The sequence below is a fragment of the Eulemur rufifrons genome, chromosome 16, assembly GCF_041146395.1.
Source record: "Eulemur rufifrons isolate Redbay chromosome 16, OSU_ERuf_1, whole genome shotgun sequence".
NCBI lineage: Eukaryota > Metazoa > Chordata > Mammalia > Primates > Lemuridae > Eulemur > Eulemur rufifrons.
The window spans coordinates 89,213,651-89,229,237 of record NC_090998.1 but is presented as its reverse complement, the minus strand read 5'-3'; the positions used below and the strand labels follow the sequence as shown (position 1 = coordinate 89,229,237).

General features: G+C 40.8%; 1 protein-coding gene across 10 annotated transcripts in view; it reads right to left on the bottom strand.

Annotated features, from left to right (window-relative positions):
- The window catches only part of SGSM3 (small G protein signaling modulator 3), a 38,371-nt gene extending 24,966 nt beyond the window's left edge, over positions 1-13,405 (bottom strand). For 7 of the 10 annotated variants that reach the window (XM_069489878.1, XM_069489885.1, XM_069489882.1 and 4 more), the window contains exon 1: positions 13,312-13,405. The gene's annotated coding sequence lies outside the window, so the exon portion shown is untranslated. The remainder of the gene's footprint in view (positions 1-13,311) is intronic. The other 3 variants (XM_069489877.1, XM_069489879.1, XM_069489880.1) reach the window with 1 other exon arrangement.
- Positions 13,406-15,587: the final 2,182 nt, after the last annotated feature.

Genomic DNA, 15,587 nt, shown 5'->3' with positions numbered 1-15,587 from the left:
TTCTTTCTATTTTTAGTAGAGATGGGGTCTCGCTCTTGCTCAGGCTGGTCTTGAACTCCTGAGCTCAAACGATCCGCCCACCTCGGCCTCCCAGAGTGCTAGGATTACAGGCGTGAGCCACCGCGCCCGGCCAGCAAATGTATTTAAAAACATAAATTTTTTTTGTGAAAATTCAAAATTAATCAGATAAATTAGGAGAGAATTCCAATATTACAACAGCAAATGAATTTCTTTAACAGATCTGCAACTATATTTAGAGATCAGTGACTTCCTCAGTACTGAAGTACAGGGCAGAGGGACTCAGACTCATGCATGAATGACACAGAAGGATCCTTTGAGTTCATCTCTCATTTTTCTCAAAAAAAGAAACTGGAGCTATGGAAGTCAAAAGACTGATTTACAGCCACAAAGAAGGGCAGGCAGGCATGGTGGCTCATTCCTGTAATCCTAGCATTCTGGGAGGCCAAGGCCAGAGGATCGCTTGAAGCCAGGAGTTTGAGACCAGCCAGAGCAAGAGTGAGACCTCACTGCTACTAAAAATAAAAAAAATAGGCTGGCCAACTAAAAATAGAAACAAAAAATTAGCCGGGTGTCATGGTGTGCACCTGTAGTCCCAGCTACTCGGGAGGCTGAGGCAGGAGGATCACTTGAGCCCAGGAGTTTGAGGTTGCTGTGAGCTAGGCTGACGCCACGGCACTCTACTTCGGGCGACAGAGAGAGACTCTGTCTCAATAAATAAATAAAAGCTATAAAGAAAGTAAGTGACACAGCCAGACCAGAAGCTAAGTCTCTGATTTCCACTAATCCAATCTGAAACTAACTCAAAAACTTGGAAATAACATAGGAACAGAAAAGTTGGTAAGTAATTATACTCAGACCAGCATCATCACCAATAGAAATCCCAAGAGAGATGTCACAGGTTGTCCTCCTCCTATGATGAACCTTAGGATTAAACAGACCATATCTTTATATTTATTTCATACAAAACACTGCTGATTTACACAATCAGGTCCATACACTTAACTCCTACATTGTAGGAATTACATTACCATTTTGAACTAACCCTGAACTAATGACTGAATGTTTTTATCTAGCCCCTCTCATGTAAATTCCTCTCACTGCTTTCTCTGCTCACATCCCTCCTGAACAGTCAAGGAATAAGCCACATGCTATTTATTTTCACTGTCGCTCAGCAACCTTCATTCATCTCTAAAAGACTTTATATCATCTTTCCTTCAGTGATAACTTTCAAACCTTTCCCATGATTATTCTGATGCCCACCTATCTGCTTTGCTGTCACTCACTCTCAGCTGATGGCCTCCAGCCCTATTTTTCCCCTGGGCTCAAGCAGCCACTAGCCTTAATGAAGTCGAAATTATCAGACTTTAAGTTCCCTCAACTTCCTTCTTCTCCATATCAAAACTGCTCATTTCACCTGTTCTCTCTTCCTACCCTCCCTCCCAGAAGAAAGTGGTCTGTCTTCTCCCTTCCTAGGTTAACTCCTCCACCCACAATAACCTTTCAGTCCATTTCCTTTGTGCATTTTCAGTCTTCCTTTCCACTCGCTTCATATCCAGTGCATATACTCAGATCTTCTGTATCCTGAATTAAAGTAAAGCAAAACAAAGCAACTATCCCCAGACCCACTCAAGCCACCTCCCTTTCTCTCTCCTGCTCCTCTGCCTTACTACCATGCTTTTCAAAGGCAGTATGAAATTCTGCACTCATGCCTCATCAATCAACTCACTCCTTAGGCTTTTTCAACCTAGTTTCTCTCATTACCTAGACTGTTCTTTCTAAGGTCTCCACTCACTTCCTAATCATCATATGGAATCTTCTTCCTATGGACTCATTTTCTTAAACATCCTGCAGTATTTAACTTGGCTGACTTACTTCAGTTTCTTGAAACTGTTCTATGACTCCAGGCGCACTAACCACATTGGTTTTTCTTCTCTGTTTAACTGCTTCTTTACCGCCTATTCTTTCTCCAGACCCTCCCCCCCAAAATACATTTCCCAAATCAGTCCTCTTTCTTTTAATCCACTCCTAATGGATCCCTATTGGGAAATCCATTCCTCTTCCAAATGGGGATTTAGCTGCCACTGCCATACAAATAAACTAAAAATCTCTATCTCTAGCCATGACAACAATGCTGATTATTTCCAACTTTCTGTTGGAAGCTTTATTTGACTATTCTCCTCCCATCCAAGTACTAACCAGGCCTGACCCTGCTTAGCTTCCGAGATCAGACAAGATCGGGCACGTTCAGGGTGGTATGGCTGTAGACTATTTGACTATTTTGTAACACTGCAGTCCCCAAGCCCTGGGCTAAGGCCCATTACCATCAGTCCATGCGTAGCCTGTTAGGAACTGGGCTGTGCATCACTGCCTGAGCTCCACCCCCCCATCCGTGGAAAAATAATCTTCCATGAAGTGGGTCCCTGGTACCAAAAAGGTTGGAGACTGCTGCTACGACACATCAAAATAGATATTTTTTTATTTAAAAAAAAATTTTTTTTTTTTTTTTTTTTTTTGAGATAAGGTCTGGCTCTGTTGCCAGGCTAGACTCAGAATTCCTGGGCTCATGTGATCCTCCTGCCTCAGCCTTATCAGTAGCTGGGACCATAGACTCACACCCCCATGCCTGACTTAAAAATCTATATTTCTTGAATGTATCTATTTTTATTTCATCCCAGATGATTTTTTTTTTTTCCTATTTCTTCTTCCAAGACACTCAGATCCTAAGGGTTAGAGGGTAATTTTTGGCTCCTACTTTTCTCTTATTAGCACATTGAAATCAGTGCAAACGCTACTGATTTTACCTCTAAAATACCTCTAATATCTCCATTTTCAGACCCTCACTGTCACTTTTCTGGGCCACTGTAAAAATCTCCTAAAGGTTTCTGTGCCCAGACTATCAATCCATTCGGGTTAAACAAACGGTAGATTAATATCCCCTGAAGCATGGCTCTGATTACAGTCCCCCAATCCACCTTTTGAGTTAGCTCTTATTTTCCCTTCATATATCCTAAGATTCAATCAACTGGGCCACCCACTGCTATCTCAATATGCCTCTGTGCTTTTATTTATATTGTTTCCTCCACTTAGAAGGCCACCTCCCATTTCCAACTGTCCAGATTCTATCCATCTTTCAGTGCTTGGCTCTGAAATGCTGCTTCTGTGAAGATTTCCTTAGTTCTTCCTCTCCACATTTACTTATACCCATCTAATGCCACGTACCGACCTCTCTCTCATTTAACTAGCTGTGTGTGCCTTTTCACTTCTACTAAACTGATAGCTCCTTAAGGGCTGAACCCTCCTCAGCACCTACTACAGTAGTTAGGGATTTAATAAATGTTTCTAAGTGACTAATCACTTCGAAATTAATATGAGATAGTAATCACCTGTTTAATGAAGTACCTACATGAACAGACCTTCCTTAGTATTTTGGAATTTGGTGAAGAAATCTATGTTCATCTTATTTATACATGCTTCCGTGAAAGCAAGAAGGCATGGGTTTAACAACTCTCTCTGCCACTTACCTATGTGGCCTTTGGGCAAAACAATCTCTAATAACCTCAGATTCTCTATCAGTAAAATTAGGGTAATAAGTACCTGCAGAGTAAGTGAAAAAGTACCTAAAACCCCCAGGACACACTTGGCATAGAGACCCTATTTTCTAAAGGTAGGCAACACAATATGAGCTATCTCACATGCTCTTTTTAAAATGTGACACTGACACTCTTCCCATTGAATGGTGGGGTCTACATCCCATCTCCTCCCCTTGAACCCATGCAAACCTCTGTGGCTGCCTCAACCAAGAGAATATAGTGGAAAGTGATACTATGTGGCTTCTGAGATTATGTCATAAAAAATGTCACGCATTTTCACCTTGTTTCCTTGAGACATTAACTCTTATGCTATGGCAGACACGAAGAGGTCATGTATAGCTGTTCCAGCCAAGAGTCTCAGGTGAGATCCAGCTGACAACCACCATCAACCCCAAGACATGTGAGTGAGGAAACTTTCAAGATGTCTCCAGCCCCAGCCCCATCTGACTGCCACTGCTTGAGATACTCCAGGCAAAAACTTCCCAGCTGAACCCAGTCAACCCCCCAGTGAAAAAGGAAAATAAAATGATTATTGTTGTTTTAAGCTGCTAAATTCTGGGGTGATTACTACACAGCAATAGATAAATGAAAGGACTGATGCTCAGTATGTTGTAGTTATTAATATAATGCCATTTTAAATTTCAGTCTCCTCTCAACTCTTACTTTTCAGATTGAGGAGCTCTAATCTTACACGGCAGGACCACTCTTTCATTTAACATAAATGAGTGACTACCCTGTGTTGGACTCCAAGCTAAACCTGTGCTAGGTACAACAGTGACAAAACAAAATCCTGTGCTTGTGGAGCTTTAATTCTAGACTAGTAGAGAGACAAATAAACCCATAATATAATAATTATTAATGTATTAATTTAAAATCTGTATATAGTGATAAGGGCTCTCTCTCATGCTTATCATTTTATTTGTCCTTTTCTAGAGACTAGAGGAATCTATATTCTACTAGAAAAACACAAAGAATTCTAAACTCAGAGCCATCTTAATTCAAAATATAGGATGAGACAGAATTTTCTGTTTTGTTTTCAAAATATTTCTCAATAGTGCCTCACGTATTTGTTGGTCTTTCTGGCAACAGTAGTCAAGTGGAATAATCTATAAACTTCCAAGTCTCTTTATTAAGTCATAATCTTTGATTTTATCAAATCTTTCATTTTATCAAAGAATTTTTTTTTTTAGTTTCAGTGACCATCCAGATTATCTTTTAAATTTAGTATAATAAATATAATACACTGGGCAAGGTGGCTCATGCCTTAACCTAGCACTTTGACAGGCCAAGGCAGGAGTTTAAGATCAGCCTGGGTAACAGAACAAGACCTCGTCTCTACAAAAAATTAAAAAATTAACAGGGCATGCTGATGCACACCTATAGTTCCAGCTACCGGGAGGCTGAGGCAGGAAGATTGCTTTAACCCAGGAAGTTGAGGCTGCAGTGAGCTATTATTGTGCCTCTGTACTCTAGCCTGGGTGACAAATCAAGATCCTCTCTCTAAAAATAATAATAACAATGTTTCAGTTTATATCTCCATTTCCTGTGTCTTTTATTTATTTATTTTTTTTTTTTGAGACAGAGTCTCACTCTGTTGCCAGCGCTAGAGTGCCATGGCATCAGCCTAGCTCACAGCAACCTCAAACTCCTGGGCTTAAGTGATCCTCCTGCCTCAGCCTCCTGAGTAGCTGGGACTACAGACATGCGCCACCATGCCCGGCTAATTTTTCTATATATATTTTTAGCTGTCCATATAATTTCTTTCTATTTTTAGTAGAGACGGGGTCTTGCTCTTGCTCAGGCTGGTCTCGAACTCCTGAATTCAAACAATCCGCCTGCCTCGGCCTCCCAGAGTGCTAGGATTACAGGCATGAGCCACTCACCCTGCCCATTTCCTGTATCTTGTATTGTTAAAATGCTTGTGCCTCTTCTCTGATAGCTTACATACATTAGTAAAATCTTCCTATAATCTTTCCTGAGCATGTGGTTCTTCCCAATATGGATGAATATAATGTTAAAACACTGTTTATATTATCTGAATCAATGTGGAAAAATATCATTTACAAAAATAGAAGTTGCAGCAACTTTTAAAGAATACACATACTTTGTAAAATTAAATACATTATTTATTATGCAATGTACATCTATTAAGAATGAACTTTAGGTTGGGTACGGTGGCTCACGCCTGTAATCCTAGCACTCTGGGAGGCCGAGGAGGGTGGATCGTTTGAGCTCAGGAGTTCGAGACCAGCCTGAGCAAGAGCGAGACCCCGTCTCTACTAAAAATAGGAAGAAATTATTTGAACAGCTAAAAATATATAGAAAAAATTAGCCAGGCATGGTGGTGCATGCCTGTAGTCCCAGCTACTTGGGAGGCTGAGGAAGGAGGATCGCTTGAGCCCAGGAGTTTGAAGTTGCTGTGAGCTAGGCTGGTGCCACAGCACTCTAGCCCAGGCAACAGAGCAAGACTCTGTCTCCAAAAAAAAAAAAGAGAGAAAGAAAGAACGAACTTTAATTCTGTTCCAAAGTTTATTACCCTTATTCCCTTACTCTCTACTTGTCTATAGCATTGTCTACCAATTCCTGAATCTCCAAACAATAAAACAAAACCCAAAACAATCTACTCACACAAATGCCCTAATATTTTTTATGATTATAAAAGTTGTAGACACTAACTGTGGAAAAGCTGGAAAATTTACAATTAATAAATGAATAAAGAAATGAATGTCTGAATGTTTACTGATTATTTCTATGTAGTGGGGAAAATGTGATTACTTAATAATACACACATTTGGTTAAAAGAGAAACGTTAACTAATGTTAACTAACACAAAAGAGCATTTCCATCATCACATAAGTTCCCTTGAATAGCACTTCACTATATTATACTGTCTCCCAGGACTAGGTTCTGTTGTGGGTACATTTATTCTCTGCCCATGGGATAATAATTTCATTGACCAGGCAATTAGAGACACATGAAATGGTAAACAACTCAAGGACAGTTAATAAGAGGAGAGACCACAAATATTATCAGAACTCAAAGAAATGAAGAAATAACTAAAGGTTGATGTGGAAAAGTCTTCATCAAGGGGACATATCTTTACTTAATAACTCATTGAGGGATATGCATACACTGCACTAGGCATTAGGTTATTAAGTATGGAATGTCCGATTTCCTTAAGCACTAAGTTTGGCAGTTGATATCTCTGACATTTCACTTTGACATTTTTTTTTTTTTTTATTGTGAAGGTACATCCTCATTCTTTCAAATGTACCTTTTGGCTTGTGATTATCTTTCACTTTTTTTGGGGGGGGATCGATTTTTGTGAAACCATGGATAAGTCAAAAATTCATGTTATTTTTTAATATATGAGTTCCACTGTAGAACCAATGCAGCACAGACAGCTCAAAGTATCAGTCAAGTGTTTGGCAAGAATGTGGCTAATGAATGCACAGTACACTGATGGTCTGAGAAGTTCCATTCCGGTGAGTTTAATATTGAAAATGGGCCATGTGGGTGACCTGAGACCAAGCTGGATAATGCTGAACTGAAAGCTATAGTGGAAGTGAATCCATCTCAACCTATGTGTGAATTAGCAGCAGCGAGGTTTGATGTTACTATTACAACAAAACTGGACCATTTGAAACAAATGGGCAAGGTAAAGAAGCTGTATAGATGGGTACCACCTGAATTAAATGAGCATCAGAAGAGAAATCACCTTGAAGCTTGCCTTTCTGTGCTGTCACGACATAAAGGTGAACCATTTCTACACCATATTGTTATGTGTGGTGAAAAATGAATTCTTTTTGACAACTGCAAGCATTCAGCACAATGGTTGAATAAAGATGAAGTGCCGAAACACAGTCCAAAACCAAATATTTATCAAAAAAAGCTAATTGTGTCTGTTTGGTGGTCCAGTGCTGGTATTATCCACTACAGCTTCATGAAACCTGGTCAATTGATTTCAGTGGATGTCTATTGTAACCAGCTGGAGGAAATGATGAGGATGCTTGCGATTAAGCAGCCAAGATTGGTCAACAAAGACAGGCCAATCCTCTTGCAAGACCACATGTCACAAAAACACAACGCTGCTCAAACTACAGAAGCTGGACTTGGAAACTCTCTGTCATCCACCATATTCACCAGATCTTGTACCAGCTGACTACCACTTCTTCCAGCTTTGGACCATTTCTTGCAAGGAAAAATATTCAATTCTCAACAAGCTGTGGAAAACATCTTTTGCAATTTCTTTCTTTCTTTTTTCTTTTTTTTTTTTGAGAGTCTCACTCTGTTCCCTGGGCTAAAGTGCAGTGGTGTCATCATAGCTCACAGCAACCTCAAACTCCTGGGCTCAAGCGATCCTCTTGCCTCAGCCTCCCAAGTAGCTGAGACTACAGGCACACACCACAACACCTGGCTAACTTTTCTATTTTTAGTAGAGACAGGTTGCACTCTTGAAGATAACCTTCAGGTCTTCTCCAAGATTTCTCTCCTCTTCAGGTTAAAGTTAGCCAGTTATTTTAACTTTTAAGTGACATGGCCTCATGCCATGTAATAGTAAGTTAAGGGAGTCTCAGCTACAAGCCACAAAAGCTGCCTTTGGGTAACTTCAATTGTGTAACATAGGAATGTACTGGAAGCATATGTGGTATATAGACACAGGACTGAGGACAAGCTAAAGAATCAGGCCTTTGAAAACATGTAAGAGCAGTTACAGTGTCTAGATGTTACGAATTAACCCATGGTTGTGATGAAGGAGCTACAACTGTTTGTCACTGTATTAGTCAACCTGAGCTCCAGTTAAAGGAGGAAGATGTCTCTTCGCCTAGTATCTGTTGGCCTAACTTGTTGGGTCACGTGCCCACCACCTACTTGGTCAGGGATGAAATGTTCCCCAAAGCAAAACTGAGCTGTTACTTCCAGAATAACCTGGATTGTATGCTGGGCAGGCCAAAACAACTCATGTCCACTAAATTCTCTCAAAACATGATACCTCAATTCAACATAATAATCCAGGTGTGGAGGGGCAAAGCCAGGGTATTGCTTCCACACATGCTGCATGACTATGGACAAGTGACCAAACTGGTGCTTCAGTTTCCTATCTGTAAGAGGGTGATGGTCACAAAAACATTTGATTGTTCCTCTGACAACCAAGTAAGAAAATACATGCAGAATGCTTTACAAACTCACAGCTAACTACAGTAGCTAACACACTGAATGCCTGTCACAGCCATTTTACATAGATTTTATTTAAACTTCAAAACAACTCTATGAAGGAGGAGATTATGAGCACGAACTCTGGAGTCAGACTATCTAAATTCAAATCCTGACTCTACCACTGACTTGCAGGACCTTGACCAAGTTACTTAGCATTTTCATGACTGTTTCCTCACCTGTAAATGGGTGTAATACTAATAATACATAGGGTTGCTGTGAGGATTAAGTGAGTTAATAAAAATAAAATTCTTAGAACTGTGCCTGGTGTATATATTAAACACCAAATAAATATTAGCTATTGTTATTAGTAATTATCCCATTTTTTACAGGTGAGAAAAACGAGGTATCAGAAAGTTACATAACTTGTGTAAATTTTCAAAGTTTAAAGTGGTAGGCCGGGCACTCTGGGAGGCTGAGGCGGGCGGATTGTTTGAGCTCAGGAGTTAGAGACCAGCCTGAGCAAGAGCGAGACCTCGTCTCTACTAAAAATAGAAAGAAATTATATGGACAGCTAAAAATATATATATACAGAAAAATTAGCTGGGCATGGTGGTGCATGCCTGTAGTCCCAGCTATTCGGGAGGCTGAGGCAGGAGGATCGCTTGAGCCCAGGAGTTTGAGGTTGCTGTGAGCTAGGCTGATGCCACAGCACTCTAGTCCGGGCAACAGAGTTAGACTCTGTCTCAAAAAAAAAATAAATAAATAAAGTGGTAGAGCCAGAACTCAAACTTCATTGTTCATGCTCCTAACTACTATACTGCTTTCAAAAGTTAAAAAAAAAAAAAAAAAAAGATAGTATTTGGACTTTAACCCTATCCTCAAGTCACACAAATTAAGGATATTTACAAATGAAACACAAACAAAAGAAGGAAATGATCTGTTGTTTCATGTCTTTAGAATGTTAGCTATAAGTCTAACTAGATATCTAGAGAATGCTGGGAACAGTGATATTATTTTATTGAGGGAGAGAGGAATCTTCTCTTAGCACTACTGGAAATCAAGCCCTTTCCAAGAATAAGACTTTTGATAACTGAATTGGTGCTTTCAATCTCATTCTTGATGTTACTCTTATTGATAAAGCTATTTAATGATTCCAAAGAAGTTAACCTCCCAAAACAATTCACATCATTAGCAGAGAGAAAAACACAAATACAAAACAAATACTTAGAAAAAGCAGGAATGTGTATATAACTGGAAGACAGGTATAATGTTAGAAGAGTTAACTGTGCCTACTGAAAAGAGGTGAATATATCTCTCCTCATTTATAAATGATGACCATAATAAAGTCATGAGCCTAAATTTTCAAAATGAAGGGGAGGTGATTCTATGTGTAATATTCAAATGATGGTGTTCTCAAAATCAGTTCATAAGCCACACTGAAAATTTATCCTCGTTATCTCAGTCATATGCTACTATTGATAGTGCCAGTACCTACCATCGAATATCATAGCCCCAAGGCATTTGTTCAAAAAATATTTATTGACCACCTACCACTGTTCTAGAAAAGAGGGGTGATATGGTGAACAAGACAAAGGTCCTACCTTCATACAGCTTACATTGCAGGCAGGTATTACAAAGAAATTGTGGCTCAGTTACCAGGTCCATCAGACTCCAAAGCCTACGCTGTATCTTTCAACCAAGGTCATTTCTCCCTGGAGAGATACAGCATCTCCCCAAAACTGTACATCTAAGCATGCAGTCTTGACACTACACACTACAGTCTAGAACAATTTAAGGTTTCTCTGCTGGCAGTCAGCAATATCTCAATGAAGTATTTCTCCCCTAACTCCCAAAATAAAGACTGCCCTGTTGGCAGTTAACATACCACATTGACATGTATGAACTGTAATACCTTCTCTCCCTCATCAATCCCTAAACTCCCTCGGGGCAAAAATCATGTCTTAGCCATCTTTGTAAGACTAGAAGATGGGACATACAGTAGATATTAGGTAAATAGTTGAGTGGAGTTCATGAGAGTAGTTTCAAAAGAGTTGAGGATGGAAGTGACTGCGATGAACTAAGGAGTAAATGAAAGAGAAGTACATAGAATCTGCTTTTTAAGAACAAGTCTAGAAAGGAAAAGTAGGAGAAATGGTAGTAATTTGAGGGGGAAATATCATCATAGGAAAGTTGTACATATTTTTTTAAGAATGAGAAAGACTTGAACAGATGTGTTGATGAGGTATAGTATAGCACAGTCAAAAGAACAGTTTTAGAGTCAGGCAGACTTAAATTTGAATTCTTGCCCTGTAACTTACTGTGTCTGTGGGCAAATAACTTAACCTCTATGCTACAATGTATACATTTGTAAAATGATTTTACCTACAGTTCACTATGACAGTTACAATGCTTAGTAAACAGAAGACATTCAATCAATCATATCAATGATTATTACTGCAGGTAGAAGCCTTGACTCTGGTGTTCTAACCCCTCCCGAATATCTTGTGCTCCATTCCAGAATTCCTAAATCTCTGTGTAACATGTGATGGAAAAGAAACAGGATTGGTATTTCTTCTGTGTTTACCATCCTTTGTGCTATTCCCATTTCCTTATGACAGTGTGCATGGGCTTGTGAATGGCTGCTATGGAAAATTACTGATGTCACCAAATGAGTAATAGAGACAATATGGAGAATGAGCAAATGAAACTGATGTTAAATTATCAAATGTACAAGATTTTTGGCTCCCGCCAAAACCTTCATTTAGAACTACGAAAAGAAAAACTGAAAACACACATTTTTTTAAGCTTCTGAGCCAGCAAGGTGTTCTTACATCCACTCCAGGCACAGAAAGATGACTGTGTAATAAAAGTGATAATTACCTCCCAAGTTCCTTTCTCAATATTTCACCATAATGTCAGGTTCATTTCTGTGAGGTCCTATCCCAGTTCACTTTTCTGTCATCCTGACAAGTTCCCCAATTCACTTAAGGAATGTTAACTATATATCTGTATACTGAAGCAATTTTTTTGTCTACAGCCTCTTGATGTTTGGTCATGGGTCATGTTCATATATTACCCATATGTGACCAACAGAAATACCTCACCCTCTCTTTCCTCGTCCTCAGACCATGCTTAAAAAGGGATAGGGTGCTGTGCAAGGTGGTTCACGCCTGTAATCCCAGCACTCTGGGAGACCAAGGCTGGAGGATTACTTGAGGCAAGGAGTTCGAGACCAGCCTGAACAAGAGTGAGATCCCCCTACCACACTACTAAAAATAAAAAAATTAGCTGGAGTCTCAGCTACTCGGGAGGCTGAGGCAGGAGGATCACTTGAGCCCAGGAGTTTGAGGTTGCTGTGAGCTATGATGACGCCACTCGCTCTAGCCCAGGGGACAGAGTGAGACCCTGTCTTTAAAAAAAAAAAAAAGGGATAGGGAAGAGAACTAGGGGTATTTAGTAATGAAAAAGCTATATTTACTTAGAATTATCAAAAGACAGGAAAGTTATCTCCCTTTATTTAAAATCAATTACAAATTAATCAGAGAACAGAAATGAGTATATAAAACAAAGATATAACTCTGTCCTTTAGCATGCAGATGGAACTGGAAGTAAAAGAGATGAACAAGAAAAGTGGAAAATACACGTACCTACAAACACCATAAAAGCTACAAGTAAACAAGTCAAAGTTGAAAACTCAGTTTTTGTAAATCAGAATCTGATTAAGAACTTGAATTTACCAAGAAAGAGTAAGATAGGGCAAAGAATATTCCAGGACATCGCTAAACATCCCACCAAAAAGAATATAAAAAAGAACCAGCAACCCACCACAAATGTGCCTCAGGAGACTGGAAGATACCATAATCATCCAGGCACTGAAAAAAAAAAAAAAAAAAAAAAACCCTCATTTTTTCCTCAAATAAAAAGTAACCTGGACCAGCCAATTAAGTATAATTTTCAAAATTCGAATCCTAAACCACACGGGGTGATTCTGGGTAGAGTATGCCTCAATTTCCCCAATGCTAAAATACAAACACCTTTCCCAGGGTCCCGAGTCTCGGCCTGAATCTGAGCCCGTGTTCCGAACCTGGATCGAATCTTAAATGTAAAGCCACGAGTTAAATAAGACGAAGAGTTTGCAGCTGTAAATGTGCCTGAAGTACCCATACTTAAAGGGGAAAAAAAGTCCCCGGCACTAAGCGTAATTCCCGTAAAATCGCTCCCAGCTGCGGAAGGGGATGGATTCTGGCTCGTGTCCCCGGCACTGGAGCGCTGCCTCCGCGACGCCGTGCGACCTCGACCAGCCCCTGCCTGACCCCGGACACGGCGGGGCGCGCAGGTCCGAGCGACCGCCCCAGCCCCGCAGGCCCAGCCCCCCGCGCACCCGGGCCCCCATCCCAGCCACGGCGCGAGCGAGGTCAGCCCGGCCTGAGGCGCGTCTATCAGTCCGACCACGGCCGCCCGCGGCCCCCACCGGCCCGAGAGGAACGTATAGGCACAAGGCCCGCAGGCCCAAGCGAGTCTCCGCGACGCGACGCGCACTCACCTGCCCCGCGTGCCACCTCAGCGCCAATCCCAGGTCGTGCTAGTGGCACCTCAGCTCTCACCCGTCAGCCCTCGGCGGTGCCTCCGCGCACGCGCAGCCGGGCTGAGCGGGGCGGCCGTGGGGCATTCTGGGGGCTGTAGTACTCCGCGCTGTGTGGCACCACCCCACGAGCCGGCTTTCCGAGCCCCGGTCCCACCGCCAGGGGGCGGCGGCGCGGGCACAGGAGGCCTGCGAAACCCGTTTTTAGCCTAGCGGTACCTAGCCTGCAAGATACAACAAGGTGATGTCTCAGTGGTGTGCTGGCTGTACAGTTTACAAAGCACTTTGGCATGTTTTCCACAACACTTATGTGCTGAAAGCAGGGTGAATTTTATTATTTGCATTTATTTTACAGAAGAGGACCTGGCCAAAATAGTGAGAGCTATTAAGTGGCAAGAGTAGAGATCTGAACCCACTTTCTGAGGTCAAGTTCATTTTTCTTCCCAATCACAACACTACCTCTAATTCTTTTAAAAAATAAAATATTGCCATAGGGCAATAAATTTCTGCCTTTTAATGTGGTGACATTCCTTTTTTCTCATCTCACAATTTGCAGGGGCTATAGTTTTTGAATCTATACGATTCCTTGAGAATAGCTGTAAGATAAGCTGAGGTGTAAAAATTTGATGGCTGATTAGTGCTAATTTCAGCACAGACCCTTTAGGTTTTTGCAATAAACAATTACTATTTCATTTTTGCCTACTTTTCCGACAGACAATAGGGAACGACAGAGTTGTCAATGCTATTGCCAAATAAAGCTTCCAGCCCTTCCCTGGCACTCCAATGGGACATTTGGCAGAGATCAATACCAGGTAGGTCTAAAGGCCACAAGCAAATACTTCCCTTTTGAGGAATGGTAGACTTGCTAATAATTATATGAAACTTTCTTATTTATAAATGCTGTGTAAGAACTCTACGTACATTTTAAGCCTCCATTAGTCAGACAACAAGAGAGAGAAAGAAAAAGGTCAAATTGTTAAAAGTTTCCTAGGATAGACAGCACCCAAGGCAAGGTCATTCTCAATTCTGGCAATGCCAAATGGGTGCATATGGAGCCAGGTGTACTGAAGTAATTCAGCCAAGCACCATGTAGGTGGGAAAAGCAGCGTCTGCATCATGATGGAGTGAATATGAAATGTTTCACTAACTAAAAAGAGAAGTAGTGTGGGTTTCTTGTAATTGAAAAGTTGTATCATTTCAAGAGGCCCTTTTCTCCCTGTAACTTGCAGAACTCTGCATGTGTTCGAAGGCTGAATTATGTCCTACTTATTGAGGAGCCACTCTCACCACTTTGTAGTACATTCTGCTTCCCTAGCTTCCCTAAGCTCTAGGAGGGCATCTTGCTCACCACTGTATTCCCAGTACACAGTAGGATGCTGAAAAAAATATCAGTTCAGGTATAAAACCTGGATCAGAAATAAAGTATTTTGTAAATACTTGTTTTCTCCAGGCTATCACAAAAGAAATGCAAAGTATAAATACATTATTTTACCCTTTTTTTTTGTCTTGGAAAAAAAAAAGAGTACCTTAGCTATTTAATGAATCATGGATTAATTTTTTTCTTTTACTTTGGGTAGATGCATGGGATAATTTCTATCCACTCTTTATGTTTCCATTAGTAGGAATGAATGCTCCAGGAAGGTACGAGCCCATCTCCATTTGACCTCCAGGTCCTAGTGGACCTCAGGCTCTAGCCTGAAAAAAACTTGCCTTGTTGTAGAAAAGTCCCCAAAAGTTCCACTGGCTTCTTGGCCTAGGGTATGATTCTCACTTTGAGTGCCAGAAAAGTCACCCAAAGCTCCAACAGTGTTCAGGAATATTTTAAATATACTTTCCTATACTCTTACAACCAACACCATCCTAATTACAACTTTTAAAGACAGCTGTTCTATTAAAATTTAAAACCATGGGAGAGGTATAACATTTTCCCATAGTTTTAAACTTTAATAGGATATTTCTCAGTGTCCTAGAGCCAGAGCAATGAAAGGGCAGCTCACTTGTGGATGGAAACTGGAAGCCTTCATGACTTGTCTCCCTCTGAATCTCACACACAAGTGGCTGCTTAATATCACTATTCAATATGAACTGATGGGCCGGGTACCGTGGCTCACACCTATGCCAGGAGTTTGAGGTTGCAGTGAGCTATGATGACGCCACTGCACTCTAGCCCAGGCAAATGAGAGAGACCCTGTCTTCCCCACCAAAAAAGTAAAGAATCTCCTTCTATTAGTTTTTTT